The sequence below is a fragment of the Nicotiana sylvestris genome, chromosome 3, assembly GCF_000393655.2.
Source record: "Nicotiana sylvestris chromosome 3, ASM39365v2, whole genome shotgun sequence".
Lineage (NCBI taxonomy): Eukaryota > Viridiplantae > Streptophyta > Magnoliopsida > Solanales > Solanaceae > Nicotiana > Nicotiana sylvestris.
The window spans coordinates 31676438-31699590 of NC_091059.1; positions in this window are offsets into that span (position 1 = coordinate 31676438).

Sequence of the window (23153 nt, forward strand, 5' to 3'; positions counted from 1 at the left end):
AGAGTTTTTGCTTGTTTGAGGTGAGTAATGAATGTAAATGATGTCCTGAGGGTTTGAAACCCCGGATTTGCACATCGAAGTGCTATATTGAGGTGAGACACGCGCTTGATGATGAGTGTGGGGTCGTTTACTATTGGGGATTGTGACTTGGTCCATCCCGGGTGATGCTTGTACCGCATATTTGATTAAAGCTAATTTGTCATCATCATTATTTGGACTGATTGCCATATTTGGGCTTCGTGCCAACTATTTGATCCCTCCGGGGAGTTTTACCACTATTTCCTCACTGTTTTGACTTACTACTTAAACTCAGTCATACCTTTTTCCACTATTTTATAACTCAGCCACTTTTACTCGGTTCTGAAACTAAAATGATACATTAATTGATGTTTTGGGCTGGGAACTACTGTTTTACCAATACCTGAAGGGCTTATATGATTTCTGGACTGAGTACGGCCAAGGGCCAAATGTGAGGATACTATGGGATCGGGCTGCGTATCGCAGCAGTGTTATACTGATATTGATATGAGGCTGAGGGCCTAGATTTGATGCCACGAGATGGCTTGATATTGCGCTTGGGCCGTAAGGGGCCCCTCCCTGAGTCTGCACACACCCAGTGAGCACCGTCAACGAAATATATGGATCGGGCTGCATGTCGCAGTGGGTACTATAGGGTACCGTTATATGTGTTCATTTTCTTTATATGTCTGTCACTTAACTGCTAATTTGTTGTAGCATTACCATATTTCGTTTCCATTGGTTTATTGCTTTCATATTACTTGTTCAAACTGCCGCATTATAGCTTACTCTGTGTTTTTCCGTGACTTCTTATTCTCGGTCATTATTTATTCTTATTACTCACTAGGTCGGAGTACTCATATTACTCCCTGCACCTTGCGTGCAGATCCAGGTGTTCCAGAGGCTGAGTGAGGATTTCCAGTCGATTAGTTCATGTCCGGGAGCATTGAGGTAGTTGCACGGCATCCGCAGCCCGGATCTCTCCCTTTTATCCTTTTGTTTTATCCGCATTTCCTAGACTGATTATGTATTAGGATGTTAAACTTGTACCGGAGGCTCGAGACTTGTGACACCGGATCTATATGGGCTGTGTAGTAGTATTATCATCTGAATTTCCGCATATTTAACTCGTTGTCTTAAACTCTTATTAGGGTGATTTAGCAATTTATCTGTGTTAGCTGATAATGATTTTCATAAGAAAACGGATTGGGGTTGTTAGTTGGTCAGGCTTGCCTAGCAGTATGTTGGGCGCCATCACGACCAGAGTTGGGGTCGTGACATAAAGTCATTAATTTTATTTAATAAAGAAACAAATAGTAGATGACCATAGTAATATAAAGAATAAAATAAATATAAGAGTGAAGCAGTGAAATTTATAAACAAAATCATAAATATCTACTAAAATTTTCCAAAACATAGTGTCACAAGTGCACGAGCAACTAGTAGAATATACAAAACGTCCTATACTATTGTTTGAAGTAAGATATACCTAAAGGTAAATACAATAAGGTAGAAACTCTGGGTAATGCAGAACAGAGCATAGAAAGTAGCTCACCACTAAGTCTCCGAGTAGCGGGGATACGCGCCTGATTGGCCACCAGATGCACCTGCATCAGATCCTGCGCGATTAATGCAAAAGTATAGTGTGAGTACATAAATAACATGTACCTAGTAGGTATCTAGTTTTACTTCGAAAAAGTAGTGACGAGGGGTCAATATGGACGCATACTAGAGGTCAATAAATAAAGTATAGGGATCAGAAATAGGCATGAAATACAACAATAACATTGAAATAAGAAATAGTAAATAACAATTCTTAAACATAGTATCATGTAATATCTCCAACTAATACATGCTAAGTTTTTAACACATAAGGGCCACCAAGTTATTTTTCAAGTCTTAGATCAAGATATAAATATCAAGTATAATTAGACTCCGAGCAACATCAAACATGATTTATACCGAGCTCATACTACTCGATCCAAAATAGTGTGTACACCGCCAAGGGTCAACCGACACGAACTATAGATGCATCTTATATACAATCGAGGGGTTCGGCATGATCCAAAGGAATAGAGAAAACTCTACAAACTTCGATCAATGACTACTACATATGAATAATAATCAAGGAAGGCATAAATTCCGCTAACAATCAAGTATTCCATCAAAACACAAAGTAATGAAGCTTAGCCTTTTAAAATCCTTTATCCAATTTCCATTATGAATTCAAGTACAAATTGGGTGCAAATAATCCAAGTAATGCATAGTAAAGTGCTAAGTCTACTCGGACACAAGTATGAATTTAGCTATGTATGGACTCTTGTCACATCGTGCATACGTTCAACCCACAATTATTAGAAAATAATTATTTAAAATACCTACGAGGATAATTTCTTCTTACAAGGTTAGGCAAGAGATTTACCTCATTTTCAAATCCTCTTCTCGGTCCACAATTCACACTAAAATCCTCAAATCGGTGCCGAAAAATTAGAAACTAGCCAAAGGTTGTACAAGTTAATCAATATATGCTTAAAAGTTTAAAATTTACCTATTAGAGTAATTACCCAACCCAATTTGGATGATTCCTAAAATTCACCTAAGAGCCCATGTGCCCATATTTCGGAAATTTTTGTAAATAAATATTATCCATAACCTCACGAACACATATATATAATTTTTACTTGATTCCATAATCATTTTTGTGATTTAATCCTTATTTTTATCCAAACCTAGGTTTTTTAACAAAATCCTAAAATTGTTACATTTTTCATGGTAAATCTATCCATAATCCATGTATTAAACTGACACTATGTAGAGATTTCATACCTCAATGTGCTAGATGAAAAACCCTCTCCAAAGAGGTCTAAAATCGACCACAATTTGAGATAAATGAACAAAATAAGTCAACGTCCCATTTTAATCGAGTCTATTGCCCAACGATACTTCTTCGCGATTGCGGAAGGGGCCTCGCAATCAAGATGGCAAGCTGCCAAGCCCCCCCTAGAAATGTACGTCGCGAACGTGAAGGCTTGCCTGAACAAAGCTTCGCGAATGTGGCCCCACCTTCGTGACATGAAGGGTAATTAGCCAGCTGACCCCCAGACCTGATTTTTCTACGCGATCGCAGACCCAACTCTGAAATACAATGACTAGTGACCTAGAGCTTCGCAATTGCGAACTACTTATCGTGATCGTGTAAAAAAAAATTTCCCCCAGCCCCATTCCTTCATCGTGAACGTGTGGACTTCTCCACGTTCACGAAGAAGCAAACCAGAACCAGCAACTTTAGCAATTTTGGACTTAGCTCTAGGCCGTTCTAAACACACCTGAGCCACCTGATACCCCGTCCAACTGCACCAACGAGTCCATAAACATAATATGGACCTTATAAAATCCTCGAAACATGTAAAACAAACTCGAAACTAAGAATTGTACCCCAAAACCAAATTGATCAACTTATGAACTTCAAACTTCTTCAACAAGCTCCGAATGCGTCAAATCATACTAAGACAACTCGGAATGATGTCAAATGTTTTGTACATGACATAAATCACCATATAGACCTATTCCTTGGCTCAAAATCCCAAACGGACCTTGATAACACCAAAGTCTACTTTAAACCAAATTTAACTAACTTGAAAAGATTCAATGCACCAACTTTCAACATTAAGCGCCGAAATGCTCCCGGATCACCCAAAGCTCGATATGAATATTCGTCCAAGTCCAAAATCATAATATGAGCCTATTGGAACCATAAAATCCCGGTTCCAAGGTCGTTTACTCAAAATGTTGACTCAAGTCAAACTTGGCCATCTTAAGCCACTATTAAGGAACTAAGTGTTACGATTTCAACCCGAACCCTTCCAAACTCAAACCAACCATCCCCAAAAGTCGTAAATTAGTAAAAGCACATACAAGAAGTCTTAATTAGGAAAACGTGGATCTAGAAAGAAAAACAACCGATCGCATCGTTACAACTGCACAGGTTGTATCAGTGAATATCTTTTAACTAAAAAGCCTTGTCACTACTTCATCGAGGTTAGACAAGATACTTACTAGGTATACTGGATCAGTTATACTCATACTATACTTTTTCATAGAGATGAGATGTGGTGGACGACGGGAGCTAGCACTCAAGATGTACTAGCCTTACGGATATAGCTATCACTTTTCTTTGAGTAGTTTTAGAGTTGAGTTCTTTTATGTACATTCCAAAATAGAAGTTGTATTTATTTCATATTAGTTTTTGCGAAAATCCAATATTAGTAGCTAATGACTTGTACTATCAATCCTTGGGTAGTTGTACAAAGGATTAGTTGTTTCATCTTTTATTTCTCATTAATCTTATTTGGATTATGTTGACTGTTAGTTGGCTTACCTAGCGGGTTGGGTTAGGTGCCATCACGACTAGTTGGCTTACCTAGCGGGTTGGATTATGTGTATGTGTACAATTACCCAAGTACTCTCCTCAATATATGATACGGCATATAAGAATGATATGAATTCAATCAAATAAGTAACCATGGAAATTGCAAGTAAAGATGAAATTCAAAATCCCAGTAAACACTAACCAGGTTTTTCCTCAACAATTTCATATTCGTACCAAACCACTGATCAGTTTTCTCAAATCCGTGTATACACCATCAAGAGATAAGCATGATAGGGTAACCTTAGATTGATGAATCCATGTCTACACGCTGCATAGACAACTCATGTGCTGCACGAACAACTCACACATTGCACAGATAACTCACGTGCTAATAATATCTATATCTTGATCCGCACTGACAACTCACGTGCCAATAATATCAATTGCAAGATCAAATCATGTGCCAACAATCAAATCCGCCCGACGTGGTCACAGGCTACCAGCCCAAATCATAACTCATAAAAAATAATATATGAAAATACATGAACATGATTAATATTTATCAAGTTTCATACTCCTGGACTGGTATAACTAACATGCTATAGTGTAGGCATGTGCAATGTTTGCTATCACAACTAGAACAAAGAATTTTATCATGAATCAGCAATTTATCAGGTTTAATAGGGAAAATAACCTGAACGAAATCTCAAATGTGGTATAAATAACTCATATAGGAATAAAATAGGAGAAACATTATAACGAGAAGCTTAATAGTCAATTCAAGGCTTATCATAGCCTCAACACCGCCCCGAGCATGAAACTAGTTACCCTGTGCACATATATGGGCTCAACCCCAAATATATGTGCCACTCATAGCACGCAACTATCACAAATAATTAAGGCAACTAGTGCCTCAACCATGTTTAGGTAAGATACTTACATCGAGTGTAAAGCCCCGGAAAATTTTGCTAAGTAATTTAAGATTTCGTAGTACCAAGGTAGGCTAGTTATTTTATTTTGTGTGAAAACGAGGATTAATGATATAATAGATATCAATTGGATATGGTTATAAGCGTATACGTCATATTATATGTGATTTGGGGTCAAAGAAGAGACCCACATCTAAGCCATGTTGGAAAATTACATAAAAGGCTAAAATTCTAAATGGGTACGCACAAGACCACACTTTGGATGAGCATATCTACAGATATATAATGTTTTATATGAAGCACAAACTATCAAAAAATAGATCTTCGAGTCTAATTTCTAAATCTTCAAACCGTTTGTCATTTGGACTTTCCTACAAGAAGCTATGACCAAATTACCAAAGGCTGGCGGAGGACTGCGCGGATGCGAAGCATCCGAGGCTGCGTCCGAAAAGAGGGACTGACAGTGAAGTGTTGCCATAGCATCCAGGTCAGCATCCGAGCTCCTGAGAGGAGTGAAGTTGGGATGCGAAGCATCCGAGGCAGCATCCGAAATTTGTGCTTATAAACACAATTTCGGGATTCATTTTCCCCATTTCTTTTGGACGACTCTTAGGTCTTCCTTCACCCTCTCTAGACCTTCAACTCCACCCATCTTTAAGGTAAGAAATCTCCATTAACTTGGGGTGAAATTTCATCATTCCTACAATAATATTGATGAAATCTACTCATAAAACACATAGATCTTCAAGAAATTCCTTCAAGAACTCAAAGGAGGGTTTGCAAGATTTCTTCCAAAAGGTAAATCTTACACCATTAGACTTACATATATTGTTATATTATGGGAATATAAGTATGAATTAAGTATTTTAACTCTTTGTGGGGTGATTGGAAGCCATAAGTTCCCAATATAAATACATAATTACTGTAGAGATTTAAAGGTGATTACTTGATAAGATTTGTTGGTTGGGTGTGAATGGATGGTCATGCGTATGTTGTTGAAAGTTATAAATTGGTTAGGAATGATGGTGGAATAAATTATTGGTTAATGGTGATAGTTGGACGAACGAATACTATAGTTATGAGGTGTAAAGATCTATACCTACAAGGTGTTTGATAATATGTCTAAGTGGCATAAGTTATGGAATTTATTACTAATATTGGCCTATTGAATGTTGTATTGTAGATTGAAGTTGCTTAAGTGTATTGGATCATTGTAGTATCATTAAGGGGAAAATTTCAGGTATGTATGGCTAAAACCCCGTCTTTTAGAAATTAAGCTCCATCGATGTTTGTGTAAATACGGTAAGATCAAAGTTGAATTGTTGTGTTGATTGTTGTTTCACATGAATTCGGGTTTGTGACCTTATATGCGTGAAAGATGTGTCTCAATATGATAAATGTGCTATTCTTGATTACTTTAAAGGGTGCAAGGAATATGAATCATGTACTGAAATTCTTAGACCTTAAATTGAGATTGAAGCTACATATGTTGTGTCCTCTATGTAAAGTCTCATCTATGCTTACAATTTTATTTGCTCTTGTGTGCACGTATTATCCTAAATTATAAATTTAACATTGAAATTGGAAATGATGTGAAATGTGGCCTAGTGCCAAATATATGACGGGATAGTTGTGGGCCCAAGTTCCTATGAAATAACATATATGAAACAAAGATAGAATAGAGATGATTGATGGAAAAGGGAAACACCTTGGTAAGGCGGCCTCGCCTATCAGGCCGAGATTGGACGTCATGCCGCACACATGGTGGTATTGTGTTGATATTGAATCCCGGATAAAAAGGGAAAATGAGATTGTGATTGAAATGTATGTCTCTAGTGAGGCAACCTAGCCGATCGGGCCGTGATCGGATGCCATGTTATACACACATGGTGGTAATGTGTTGATAATTGATATTGGAAAGTGAGACTGAAATAAGGGCAACATCTTGAAAGATGACTTAGCCGATCGGGCCGTGATCGGACTCCGCTCAAGAAAGTGGTGGTATTGTGAATGATGATGAACAATATTAAAAGCCCCAAACTAAAGCTATGGAAATTATGTGAAAGCTATGTGATTCCTATTATTTGATGATGTAGTGATTGTTTAAAGCTTTTGTTGAATCCTTATGATTTTTTGTACTTTTGTATGGTTGTTCTTTCTAACTGGATGGTGTTTAGTTATACATACTAGTGCTATTTGATGGCACTAACGTCCCTTTTGCTGGGGACGCTATGTCTTTAAATGGATGTAGGTGTTTCTATAGCAGGCAGTGTTGGTCGCAGCTAGTGTTGCATCATCCTTTCAGCTGACTTGGTAAGCCCCACTTCATTTCGGGGTCCCGTTTCATCTATTTATCATGTACATTGTATTTTAGGTATAGTCGATGCCTTGTTGCCGGCATTTCCATATTACTTATTAGTTGTATTTAGAGGCTTCGTAGACAGGTTGTTGGTAGTGTCGGGTATTGGAATTAAAGTGGAAGTATAGATATTTGGCAATGATGTATAAAACTTGTAATATCTTTAAAATTGTGAACGAAGTGGTTAATGGAAATGAAATGGAATTGTTAATGACATGTTTATAGAATTTGATTAATGGTGTGCATTTCCTCTTTATTCAAAGATGAATTTGGGTAGTATGAAACCTAGCAGGCTTGCTCAGTCGGGTTTACTCGGTTGAGCGCCGGTCGCGCTCCTCGAATTTTGGGGCATGACAAACTTGGTATCAGAGCCTAAGGTTTTAAAGTATCCTAGGATGTCTCGGAGCCGTGTCTAGTAGAGTCCTTCTTATCGGTGTGTTGTCGACCACATCTATAAGTTGGAGGCTACATGGACATTTTAGGAATGTTACCCTTCTTCAACACTCTAGATCGTGCGATAGAGCTTGACTATGAGATTGTCTTCTAACACGTGCTTTAAGGTTCAAGGTAAGTTTAAATGATCTTTTGTCTATTCCAAGTAATGTTGTCTTATGACATGAAAAATGGGCAAAGGCCTGAATATTAAGGAGATGGCACATGTATCGTGTTGAACGAATGGTACAAATATATGAAATACGTACATAGTACCAGAAGCATACTTTTAATCGTGAAAAGTGTTAAAAATGATTATCACCTCAAAGGAGACATTGACATGATAAATGAGACGCAAGCTTATATGGCACATATGGGTAGTGTGAGAAGTATGTAAATGATCCTAAGGTGTAAAAGAAAATTTGTTATATAAGCATGTGGTATATGTAAGGCATGACCAGGAGAGTAATGACAAACATGTAGGTCTCTCACGGGAGACAAGAAGTTACGAAAGGAGAGTCAATTAAACCCACGATAAGAAGACCCATGTACAACGAACTTTATAAAAATCCATAAGTGTACGAAGTGATATTACACTCCTAAAGGATATTGACATGAGGAATTTGAATCCCAAGCTCGTGAGACTGAATAAGAGCAAAGAACTTATGAGGTTAATACCATGGCGACTTAAATCTCCCAAATAGTTGAACATATATACAAGGGCTAGAGACATGAGACATATGTTCCTCAAGTTTCTAAATTCAAGACCTGTGTCGAAATTCGGGACATTCGCCGGAAGTGGGGGAGGAAGGGCCATGGTGAGGCTACTTAAATATAATGAACAAGAGTTGGACCATGTAGCTATGATGTTTGAGTATTTTGTTAAAGACATGTGTAGTCTAGAAAATTGGTAAGGGGTAACGTGATTCTCTAAAAGGATATGCTAATGATAGACCACTAGTACCCAAAAAAAAGGTGGAAGGTTAAGGAAGGTAAATTTTTCATACAGGGCAATGTGAATGATAGGGTCAACGATCCTAGAAACTAAGAGTATATTTGTAAAGGGATTTTATACTTGTTAGAGGGCCAGGAACAATGGAACCTAAGGAAGTACTATAGGTCAAATGTGGAAGGTTGCGAGTTTTTAGAATGGGTTAATCATAGATTTGTGATTTAACCAAAGTTTCAAGACGTTAAGAAAGGCGGAACGAGTGGGAGAAATATATGTGATGCTATAATAACCCAAGAGGGTATTTGGGCTTGATGGACAGCCTAAAAAATCTTACAAGCAAAGAAGTATTAAGTGATATGCGACCGACTAAAGGATCAGAATGGTGGACTCCCTTAGAGCATAAGTATTAATAAAAGTTATACAGGACTAACTATAATGCAACCGACTTGGGTGACACCGAATATCAACTAAAGGATCTAGAGACAGTTCATGTCTACATATCAATGGAAAGTGAGACTAATGGAGGTGAAGTTGTGGTATGATAAACTCACTAAACCAGGAATTATGATATTACAAGTTCACCGGAGGTAGACAAGTGCGTGGCACAAAAACTCTATCAATTATGCACTATGAGTAAAATAGAATGGGAATGAATGTTCCAGTTAGAAAGAAAAGATGGTACCAGCATATTATCTAGGACAAAGGGTGATAAAAAAGGAAAGACAACACAATCTACCCAAAGGGCAAATGAAAGGTTCAAAATAGAATGAAAGAGGATGAACACTTTTTACGGACCAGACATGTTGAACATGGTAACTCTTAAACTGCAATATCATGGAACTCTATTGGTAGCTACAATACGGGAAATGAGATGAATTACTCATCGAGGATAGAATCAGGTGGATTAAGTCTTACATTTAAGAGTAAAACCAAAAGTCGTTGTTGAAGAATTGAGGAGGATCTCAAGTTTCAGAGAATACCCTTCTCGGGCTAGTGACTCTTCCTAAATTGTATACATATAAAGGTTGTTGAAATGTGTTTTGGACGGTGTTTAACCATACAGAGGGATCGTTAGAATATTCACAAGGGAAGTGGAGTGGTTTCTTAAATTCGATAAGTCATGTAAGGAGGAAAACGTTTGTCTAGGAAAGGTCTGAGCACAATGTTACATTACATTTGATGTATGTCGTGCATGTTGATGATGTGAAGGTGTGTGCGAAGGCTAGAAGATATGATTTCTTTGAAATAAAAGACCCCATAAGAAAACTCATCCAGTAATGTCTTTTGTTGAGAATTTGGAAGAGTTAGTTGCAAGTATTCACAGGAGATTGTAACTATATCAGGGAAATTATTGTAGAACTTAATTTGTGGGAGGTTTTATGTAAGAGAAATATGATAAAGATGTTCCACTAATGATGCAACGTGTTAAGGTGAAAGTTTATGCCTCTAGGAAACTCAAGAATCATGGAAAGAACTATGCAACACATGACTTAGAGCTTGCGGCAGTGGTGTTTGCACTAAAGATTTGGCGACATTATTTGTATGGGGTCCACATGGATGTATTTATGGACTACAAGAGCCTTCAATATATTTTCAAACAAAAGGAGTTAAATTTGAGGCAGAGAAGATGGCTTGATTTACTCAAAGACCACGACCTCGATATTCAATATCACCCGGGAAAAGCCCAACGTCATGGCAGATGCTCTTAGCTAGAAATCTATGGATAGTTCAGCTCACTTGGAGGAATATCAAAGATCGTTGGCTAGGGAGGTTCACTAATTGGCTAAGTTGGGAGTTCGTCTTGCGAACTCTAGTGAATGTGGGGAAATTGTGCAAAATAGGGTAGAATCGTCACTTGTGGAAGAAGTGAAAGAGAATCAATACAACAATCCATTGTTGGTACAGCTGAAAGAGAGGATTCATAAACACAAGACCACAACTTTTTCTTTTAGCATTGATAAGCCTATGTGTTCCAGGTATTGATAGTCTTCGAGAAAGGATTTTGGCAAAAGCTCACACTTCTAGGTATTCCGTACACCCAGGTTCTACAAAAATGTATCATGATCTCAAAAGTTTATTGGTGGAATAACATGAAAATGGATGTGGCGGACTTTGTGGCAAAATGTCCAAACTGTCAGCAAGTGAATGCTGAACATCAAAGGCCTGGAGGATTGTTACAAAGCATAGAAATTCCAATGTGGAAATGGGAAATGATCAATATGGAATTTGTGGTAGGATTACCGTGTACTACGCGCAAGTTCGACTTAGTTTGGGTAATCCTGGATCGACTCACGAAATCAGCGCATTTCTTACCAGTCAAATCTACTGACACAGCGGAATAATATGCTCAACTGTATATCAAAGGAATAGTCAGGTTGCATGGCACTCCAGTCTCAATCATTTCATATTGAGGGGCTCAGTTCATTGCTAACTTATGGAAGAAATTTCAGCAAGGTTTGGGAATGCAGGTAAATCATATCACATCTTTCCATCCTTAAACCGACGGCCAAGCATAGCGGACTATTCAGACATTTGAGGACATGTTGCGTGCTTGTACTCTTGATTTCAAAGGTAGTTGGGATGACCATTTTCCACTCATAGAATTTTCTTACAGCAACAACTTCCATGCTAGTATCCAGATGGCACCATTTGAGGCATTGTATGGTAGGAGATGTAGATCTCCCATTGGGTGGTTCGAGGTTGGAGAAGCTGAATTGATAGGGCCGGACCTCATGCATCAGGATATGGAGAAAGTCAAGATTATTAAAGAGAGGTTGAAAACTGCTCAAAGTCGCCAAAAGTCGTATTCGAATGTTCGTCGCAGAGACTTGGAGTTCAAAGAAGATGATTGGGCATTTTTGAAGGTTTCCCCCATGAAGGGTATAATGCGGTTTGGAAAGAAAGGAAAACTAAGTCCGACGTATGTGGGGCCATACAAAATCATTCAGAGGATTGGTCAGGTGGCATACAAGCTCGAGCTACCGTCCGAGATATCATTGGTACACCCAGTATTCCATGTGTCTATGTTAAAGAAGATAGTGGGAAATCCATCAGCTATTGTGCCAGTTGAGACTATTAAGGTTAATGAAGAATTATCGTATGAAGAAATTCCAGTTGCCATCCTTGATTGAGAAGTCCAAAAGTTGAGAAATAAAGAAATTGCCTTCGTGAAAGTGTTATGGCAGAAACAGCAAAGTGAGGAAGCCATTGGGAAGCCGAGAAAGAAATGAAGAAGAAGTACCCTCACTTGTTTGGATAGCTGTGTAATTAAGTATTTGTGTCCTATGAATATGTTGAAAGCTTACCTTCTATGCATTATGTATCACATAGTTAGTTGATGATAATAGTGTTTCTTTTTTAAAAATGCATTGCTTATGGGGCCACGGTTGGCATCATTTTATATTATGTTGCATATTTGGATTATGTATATGTTGATAGGATGTGTTTCCGGGATTCTCTGACAGGTGGATAGGCCCAGTTACAAGGGAAACACTATCGAAATTTCTGAAAAATTTGGGAGTTAGTCAAAATTTGGGAGTTAAAGATGTTTGAGAAAAGATATAAGTTATGATAAGTATTTGCGGATTGACTCCACTTAACATTTGAGGACGAATGATCCTAAGCGGGATAGAATGTAAAGCCCCGGAAAATTTTTCTAAGTAATTTACGATTTCGTGGTGCCAAGGTAGGCTAATTATTTTATTTTGTGTGAAAACGAGGATTAATGATATAATGAATATCAATTGGATATGGTAATAAGTGTATAAGTCATATTATAAGTGATTTGGGGTCCAAGGAGATACTCACATCTAAAGCAAAGTTAGAAAATTACATGAAAGACTAAAATTCCAAATGGGTACGCACAAGACCACACTTTGGATGAGCATATCTACATATATATAATGTTTTATGTGATGCACAACCTATCAAATGATCTTAGAGTCTAGTTTCTAAATCTTCAAATCGTTCGTCATTTGGACTTTCCTACAAGAAGTTATAACCAAATTACCAAAGGCTGGCGGGGGACTGCACGGATGCGAAGCATCCGAGCCTGCGTCCGAAAAGAGGGACTGGCAGTGAAGTGCTGCCATAGCATTGTCACGCCCAAAAACCGTGAAACGCGGCCGGCGCTCAACCGAGTAAACCCGACTGAGCAAGCCTATTAGGTTTCATTCTACCCAAACTAGTTCATGAATAGAGAGGAGAAAGACTCCGTTAATCATACTTTATAAATATTTCATTAACAACTTCCATTTTGTTTTCATTAGCCATTTCAACCATAGTATCCAAAATGTGAAATTTTTTATAGATATGAAGGAAAACATATTTGCCAAATACCAATATTTTTAATTTAATTCCCAATACCAAACACCACCCACAACTGTCTACGGAGCCTCTAAATACAACTGAAGAATAATATGGAAATGCCGGAAACAAGGCTCCAGCTATACCTCTAAATACAAAGTACATGATAAACAACGGTACAGGACCCCGAATTGAAGTGGGGCTCACCAAATCAGCTGAAAGGAAGATGCGTCACTAGCTGCGACCAACACTGCCAGCTACGGAACCACCTACATCCATTTAAAGATATAGCTCCCCCGGCAAAAGGGACGTTAGTGCCGTCGAATAGCACTGGTACGTATAACTAAACACCATCTAGTTAGAAAGAACTTTCATTCAAGAATAAAGAGGAAATCAGAAAGACAACAAAGTTTCAAATAAGCACCATGTCAACAATATAAGGAGGTTCACATGATTTTCACATAGTTTCTAAAATTTTAGATTGGAGCATCCCACATTGTGTATCATTATCCACTTTGCCACCGCTTGTTTGAGCGGAGTCCAATGACGGCATGATCAGCTAAGCCGTCTCCCGGAGACGTTACCATTATTTCATTCACACTTTCCAGTTTCAATCATCAATACATTACCACCATGTGTATATATCATGATGTCCAATAACGGCCCGATCGGCTAAGCCGTCTTACCAAGACGTTACCTCAATCATAATTTTATTCTCACTTTTCGATTTCAATATCAGTACAATACCATCATGTGTGTAGCATGGCGTCCGATCACGGCCCGATCGGCTAAGCCGTCTTACCAAGACGTTACCCTTTTCCATTAATCATCTCACTTCAATTTTTGTTTCACATATATTAGTTCATCGGCACTTGGAGCCACAATTATCACATCATGCTTGGCACTAGGCCACATTTCATAATTCGAGCTATTTTTCCCCACATTTCACATCAATATCAATTTCAACAACAAGCCATTCACTCCAAGATGTCAAGTACACATAAGAGGAATCATGAATCATGGGCATATACAATATTTTAGAAAGCATACACCTCAAGTTCGTTATCAATGGAACTTTAAACACAAAGGGATTCTTCCAAAAAGGAGGAGACACGCCAAACCACAATAGAAACATACATCAAAGGCATAAACAAGTAATTACACCAATTATTATTGAATTACTCTTTTCCAATCACGACAATATATAATTTCAACATCGAAGTATGTAACAACCCGGATCACATTGGATGTACTTATAAGACAAAAACATTATCTCGAATAGCCACATAGGGACATAAATTGTGTACAAAGCCTTTAGAGCATTTTATTAATGAAGTCATTTAGGGAAAGTAGAGTCAAGGGTCATTTCATAATATGTTTCATATTTCCTCATGTCATAGGTATCACTAGGAACAATTATAATTCAAGTTCTCGACACGTTGGCCATACTCTATTTCCCAAATTCATTTGATTTATTTCAAACATCTCTACCCATAGAGGATTTCACATAGTTTGGTATAACAATCTCAATTTAAACTTGACTTGAAATCTAGGCAATTTAGCATATACTTCACATTCTTCACATATTCCCAATTTACCAAGAATATCATATTGAACACATTGTGGTACATCTTTCACAAATATTTTTGCAACACCAAATCCTTTGAAATAATATATACTACATAAATCAAATTCCGGACTGACAACATATGCGGGGACACCATGAGAGCTCAATTTCTAAGAAGAGGGGGTCTTAGCCATACATACCTTGTTTAAGCTTTTCTTAAGCTACTACGATGTTCCGAAAATTCTAGCAATCCCAATCTTTACTTGTTTATGTTCAACAATCTTCCCACAAACCTAATTTGTACATGCATGTATACATAATACTATTACACCCAAGAATCATACCTCAATAACTCATCTTATGCCCCAAACTCAAAATTAAAGTCTAGTGTATAAATCCTTACCTATTAGATAAAGATCTCGAGGGATTTCTTGTTGGATTTCAAGGATTAAACAAGATTTTTGATGAACAAGGCACTTGAGCTTCTTCCTCGCTCTAGAATTGTTCTTCCCTCTCTCTAAAAGAACCAGAATATCCCAAAAAAAACAAACCCCAAACGAGTTAAATGAAATGGAGTTCGGATCTTAAAAACCCATTTTTGTACAGCCGCGACGCGTGGGGCGCCGTGGGGTGCGGGGAGTCTGTTTAAAATATGTCTGAAATTGAAATTTTGGACCATTCTGGAATTTCTACAGGCGCGTCGCGGCGGGCAGCGCATGGGGCGCCGCGGTAGTGTAAAATTCTGCGCTGCTTTGGTAATTTGGTCATAACTTCTCGTAGGAGTGTCCGAATGACAAACGGTTTGAAGAGTTGGAAACTAGACTCAAAGAAATTTCATTTGATAGGTTACTATCAAATAATACCTTATGTATAACCAGATATGCTCGTTCAAAGTGTTGACTAGTGTAGGCTTATTTGGAATCATAGCCTATTACGAAATTTTTCAATTTGACTGAGACTTAGGCCCTTCCTTGGACCCCAAATTACTTACCATAAGACTTGTTCATTTATTTACCAAATCAAATTGATGCCCACCATGTTAATAGCATATAAAATATTATAATTAGTCTACCTGGCACCCCAAAATCCTATATTATTTCGAAAAAACTTTCGGGGCCTTACATTCTCCCCCGCTTAGAATCATTCGTCCTCGAATGAGAGGTAGAGCCTGACCCAAATACTTAACATAACATATCTCTTTTCAATATTACCTCAAGCCCCTAAATATTGACTAACTCCCAAATTCTTCAGAAATTTCGGTAGCATCTCCTTTGTAACTAGGCCCATACACTTGTCAGAGAATCACCCAAAACCATCCTAAAAACTCATATATAACCCGACAAAGAACCACAATGTATATACTCATAACACTAATTCTCATCATCACAAAAACTACATTATCATAATGACACCTGAACATGGACTGCACATTTTTAGATCATAACACCTATAAGGTACCTTTCAAATCGAAACCAACTGCTATACAATCAAGAGAACATATTTTATTTCCACAACAATCTCGGCGTTCAATGTGGTCTCTTATACCTACAGACTCCGCCAGAACACATTCACGGAAGCATTCACCAGCTCCCAAACTTACCTAACAAGGATGACAAGTAGATACCCTTCATAGGCCAACTATCCATTACCTCCACCTTCTGTGATTTCCACCAAAATGATGCACAAGGGATTTCCAATTACCTTCTTAGACATAGACATATGAAAACACTGAATACATGGAGAGCAATGACGGGGAAACATCATACTCATAGAAGGGCCTAATGTGAACTACACTTATTCCACCTTCATTATCAATTCACATAACATCTTTAGAGGGAGAATATTGATAATAACCCATTCACATTCCTAAACTCTAAATCTCCACGCGAGCACCCATGCTAGACTGTTGATTACCTTCAACAATTACTCTAAGATGTGTTATCTTAAACAGACCATAAAATTACCTATCGAATATATGTGATCACACTGTGAAGTTTCCTCTTTGACTTTTTTTGAACCTTAAATACCTAATGGATTTATTACAATGAGGAACAATGGAGTTCAAGGTTGGGCTGGAATTATTTAGGAATCCATTAAGGCGCTGAGCAGAGTACTTCCTGAGGTCGTATGCTAATAGACACAAAGATTACTAGCAATAATGCTAACAGGGTTACTCATTGTGATGAAATTAATTATTAGACAAATGAGGCATATGGGTAACTAGTGCCTTGGCAATAGAAATAACTAAGGAGGAATATTCAAGTACGTGACCCAGTCGTCTCCTAGAGTGTAGGGAAAATCCAGTTATCAAGAATGAGAATATTCTGGCACCTTGAATGCGATATGGGTTTCAAAAAAAATCTGAAGTTGAATAACACTCCTATCGTTAACTGCCACAAGGAATTTATGCCACAAGCCCATGAGGATGAAAAGATTAGTGTTGTATTCTGGGCCGGGACCGGGCCTAAATGGGGCAAATGGGCCGGGCTTAACGGGCCTGGGTTTGGCGGGCCTAGGCTCTGGCGGTCCCGGGCCTCACTGTCCCGAGCTTCGTGGGCTCAATGGGTGGAACCAGCCCGTGACGGGCCTAAGCCCATATGGTCCTGGGCTAAACGATCTGGGCTCTGGCGGTCCCGGGCCTTACGGTCCCGGGCTTCGTGGGCTCAACGGGTGGAACCAGCCCGTGACGGGCCTAAGCCCATATGGTCCTGGCCGAATTTTTTTTGTTTAAGGCAATTTCTTGTAAACCATATCATGGCTATATAAAAAATATATATGTAATATATATGTAGAAATCTAATTATTAAAGTGCTTGACGAAAAAGTAAAATAACAAAACAATAGTAAAACTAAATTGCCATGCATAATAAATTAATAAGAAAGTACAACATGAAGCATAAATACGTCTAATAATTTTAAAATAACACAAATTGTTGAAATATCTTAAAGACGAATTTGCGGATAAATACCATCAACACAATACGTTATATGCCTCCTTAAAATGTCTGTGGTACACCCTGAACGAAAATTTAAGACACTTCCACAGTTCTTGCATTTTAATATTTGGCCTTCTTCATTTTCTTCAAGCAGTTCATAGTAGTGCGAAACAAATAAGCGCACTCTTTCCGAACGAGGCATGATGTAACTTGAAAATTAAGATTGAGACTTGAAGTCTTGAAAATTGGAGATTGAGAGATTGAGAGAAATTTAGATTGAGAAATGAATATTGAGTATTGAAATGAAGAAGAGGGAGGGGAGTATTTATAGTGTTAGAGAAGGTTAGTTTTGTAAATTAAAAAATAATGGCTATTTGTGCAATATGGCCGTTGGTGGTCATTGGGGGTGGGGCCCTCATTTTGAATTTTGAAAAATCTTGTTTTGTAGTATATATAGTATACTAGTATAGTATATATATAATATATATATATAGTATACTAGTACAGTATACTATATATAGTATGTTATGTATATATATATCCAAATATAATTTCTTATAATGTTTTGTAATATATATAGAGATTTTCTTGTAGTATATATTGTATGTTATGTATATATATTACCTTATATATTTTCTTGTAGTATATATTGTATTTTATGTATATATATATGGAGAGAGAGATTTTCTTGTAGTATATATTGTATGTTATGTATATATATTACCTTATATATTTTCTTGTAGTATATATTGTATGTTATGTATATATATTATAGCTTATAAATAATTGCAAGTTAAAGACAAAAAAATATTGCAAAAAGATATTCAAGGGCATGTATTATAATTTTTATTACCAAAAATGGCATATCTTTCTTAGTCTTCCTCCCCCCAATGGAATGAGCACAACAAGGTACTAATACCACCATTAAAAGGGAAAAAACTAAAAGAAGATATGCCAAAGTACAAGTTACACCATAATCTACATTGTATCTCTAACAAATTTTATAAATCCTTCAAGGTTCGGAGGCGGTTGCGTTGGTGGTGGTGGAAAAGAAGCTTGTTCATCACCACTTTCGGGCGAAGCAGCATCCTCCGCAAGTTCCGCCATTATTTCTTCATAAGCTTCATCTATCGCCGGTTGTGATTCCGCAATTCCAAAGTTTCTTCTTTCCGAGCGGATTCAATCTCTGAACAGTACAGATTTTTCCAAGCTCTCCCTCATTGACGCTCTATAATCACCTATTTGAAGTCTTGCTTGACTGAAAGCGCTCTCTGATACAACAGTTGAAGTTTGAATAGATAAAATATCCCGAGCCATCCTTGCAAAAACCGGAAAATATTTTTCCCTTGCCTTCCACCATTCCAAAAGATCAAAAGTGCCGTCTGGATTTTCCTTTTCAAGTCCCTGCGACAAATAAACTTGAAGCTCATTTAGATGTGAAGTTTCATCATAATTATCACCTTGAGAACCCCTGAACTCCGTCCAAGATTTAAGTGCTTTTAAGCCCGCAGCTCTCTTAGACGATTGTGAACTAGACGAAGTAGGGGTTGGAACATTTGGCCTAGCATGCTCTAAGGCAAGTTGATAATCATTATAAATTGTTTGAGCATTAATTTTAATTGAGGCTTTTGCATCTGCAAGTGTAGCAAATTCCTCATTTGAAAGATCTAAAGCCTTATAAATATTTGAGTACCAAAAATGAGGACCTCCTAATTTCATTGTAGGATTTAACATTGCAGCAACACCATAAATAGGAGGGATAGGGAAAAAATATTTTTTAAACTTTTCTTTCATTGCATTTATAGCAAGTTGATAAATTTCCCCACCCTCCGAAAATTCAACAAACAAATCACATAGTGCTGCAATATAAACTAAACAGTTTGAAATAGTAGGATAATATTGCCCAGAAAATGCATTTGTAGCAATTTGAAAATGTTCTAAAAAATCTATAAGAATTTTAACATTCGTCCAATCTTGAGTAGTAAGCATTTCATCATCATCCTCACCACCTACCCGAGCATTAAACGTTGCATTAATTGGGTTTCTATATTCATATGCAACTACTAAACTTTCGTACATATAATTCCATCTAGTCGGGCAAGGTTTAGGAACCTTTCATACTCTAAGGCCATATTCATCACATTTTTTAAAATATTCTCTTAGTCTACTTCTACGGTTTGAATAAAAATTCCAATTAAGAGCCATTCTAACCTTTTCAATTTCTAAATTTAAAATTCGCATACCATCACCGACAATTAAATGATAAATATGACAAATACATCTAACATGGAATATATTTCTAAATGCGGGATTTAGTATTGTTGTAACTATGCCTATAGCACTAGTGTTACTAGAAGCATTATACATAGAAATTGACATTATTTTATCTCTAAAGCAAAAATATCTACAAATATCTGCAACAGTGTTATCTATAAACTTACCTGTGTGACATGAATTAATTATTCTATACGCAATAATGCGTTTTTGCATTGTCCACTCCTCATCTATCCAATGACTTGTAACAGTTAGATAATCACAATTATTACCACTTCTACCAATATCAGTAGTAATAGAAATCCGATTACTTATATGAGTAAATAAATACCGCAAAATATTGTTCATATTCATGTTTATATTTATAAATATCGTTCTTCACTGTTGCGCGAGGCCAACCTTTATAAGTAGGATTAAAAACTCTTCTAATATAATGCACCCAATTAGGATTAGAGGGAAAAGAATAGGTTAAGCACATAACGGTAACCATCTTTGCTAATTCTTCACGATCTCCATTTGGATCGTAATATAAAATACCTCCGGTCACAGTGTTAATTCCTGGTTGAACTAGATTTGAACCTGTACTAGGGTTAACATCAGAATCTACATGTGTTCCCTCTAGTTGCGCTTTCATTTGTAAATATCTAGCTTTATCTCTAGAGTGTGTTTTTATGTGCCTAGTCAAACTACTCGTGCCTCTACGGTCTCCAGTATATTTATGCGCCAGTAATTTCCCACATGTTTTACACTTAGCCTTATTTTGTTTTCTTACTTGAGTAAATAAATTCCAAACTAATGATGTTTCTAGGCGTTTAGAAGGTTGTCTATTAAAACTAGGGGTTTCTACAGGTGGGTCGGATGGTACATCAGTTGGGTTATTAACAGGACTAGTAGGTGTATCATCTAAATCCAGTTGGGTTTCATCTTCATCCTCATTTTCCTCATCATTTTCAAAGATAGTTTCATTAGGATAAAGAGCATTTATAGTTTCATCATCTAAATTTTGACCTGGTGCACCATTATGGGAAAATTGACTATCGGAAAATTGAAAACAGGGGTTATCACTATCAAGAATAATAGGAGAAGCAGGACATCTACCAGTTCTGGGTCGGGGAGCCGCGGGAAGGGTAGTAGGTTGGCCACTACTTTCACCAATTTTAGCTTTACCCTTACCACCAAAAATATTTTTCAAAGAAAATGCCATATTAATTACAATTATACTAAATAAAACTAACAAAACTAAAATATTAAAACTTAAGAGTTGGAACGCGTTTACCGAATTGCCGAACAACTTCTTGAAAATTGAAAATCGTTGAAGACTTGAATACTTCAATTCACCAACTTCATAATTTTTCACGAAATTTCAACAATAAAATAAGCAATTATAGTAGAGAGATTGAGAGAGATTGATGAATTGGTGAGTAAAAATGAAAGAATGAGGGGGTATTTATAGTTGAGAATTGGGAAAAAGTGTAATTATATAAAGTTTGGGGGCCAAATGGCTATTTTCTAAACATCCAAACGGTCAAAATTGCAGCCCAAACGACTACTTTTTAAATTTTGACCGTTGGATTTTTTTTTTTTTTAAAAAATTTTAAATAAAAACTAGCCGTTAGGCCTGGCCCAGGCCCGCCAGTCGGTCCCGGGCTTAGCGGTCCTGGGCTCGTGTGCTTTCTAGGAAGAACTGGCCCGCCACGGGCTTTAAAGAACCGTTAATACCGGCCCACCAGGCCCGTTAGGTTCGTTGGGACCGCGGGCCCAGTCCGGTCCGGTTCAGGCCCGACCCACAGTGCACCATTAGTTGAACACTTATGAGATTATCATATTTCAAACAGCTTAACCCTTCCTGATAATTGATCCTATAATAGAGAAGTAAAGATACAATAACTTGTCTTCCAAATAAATATGCTTATGATATGTGCAAAAATCTGAAGGCATTTAATCTCAACCTTTCACAGGTGAAACCACATAGCTAGGACATCTTCATATTGGGATGAAATCATGTATTGGTTAGAAGGGTTCTAATGGTTAACATGATTCTCCGGGGAGAAAGACGATTAGCACTCCTACCCAGCCAAGAAGGTGGAATACCAAAGGTAGCAAAACTCCCCGCATATGACAATGACATAGTCAACGATTATCAAAGTCGAGTGTGTAAAGACAACCAAACTCAATGAGACAGTGCAAAATAATCATGGAAGTTTTGCAACTCCATGGATTTTGACTTGAGAGAGGAAGTGTCATAGTGACACATAGAAGGGCTTGTTCTTTCGTGGTTATCGAACAAGTGTTGGGAAACTAGCACAATGAATTCACTAAGTAAGGAATACAATTAACACGTTGTGGAGGTATAAAAAGAAAATAATCATTTGTTGTGAGATGGACGTGCTTCTGCTATAGTAATTCCCAAACTGCAATATGAAACCACATCATGGGCGACCACAATACTAGGAACCAAGTGAGCTACTTGCTACGGGATGTCCCAAGTGGTTACGAAAGTTATACCACGATGGAAACACATGATCTTCCTATAATAGAGATGTGAGGATCTCAATTTTCAGAGAGGCTTTATGCACACGGTGACCATTTCGATTGGCATGCACTCATATGATAGGTGATGATGCATGCTCTCATGTTACTTGACAGTGAGAAGGTTTCGTGATGATACTCGAAAGAGAGTAGAGTGATTGTTCAGACCATAGAAGCCATATACACAAGTGAGTAAAAGAGTGACTCGAGAAGGATCACCACACTGGGATGCTTTACATGTAACTCGACACCACATAGGTAAACTTTACGGCGGTGCATGAATAGGCACAAGTGGGCAGATGTTGTCCATTTAAATAAAATATTCTATAAGAAATTCATCAGGTATAGTCCGTTGTTAAGAATTTAGGAAAAGCAAGTGGGAAGTATTTGTCCTAGATACATAACTCCATTCAAGGATACAATTATAGAACTTAATTCCACAAGAATGTAAATAAGAGGATTTATAATAGAGTGGATTCACGAA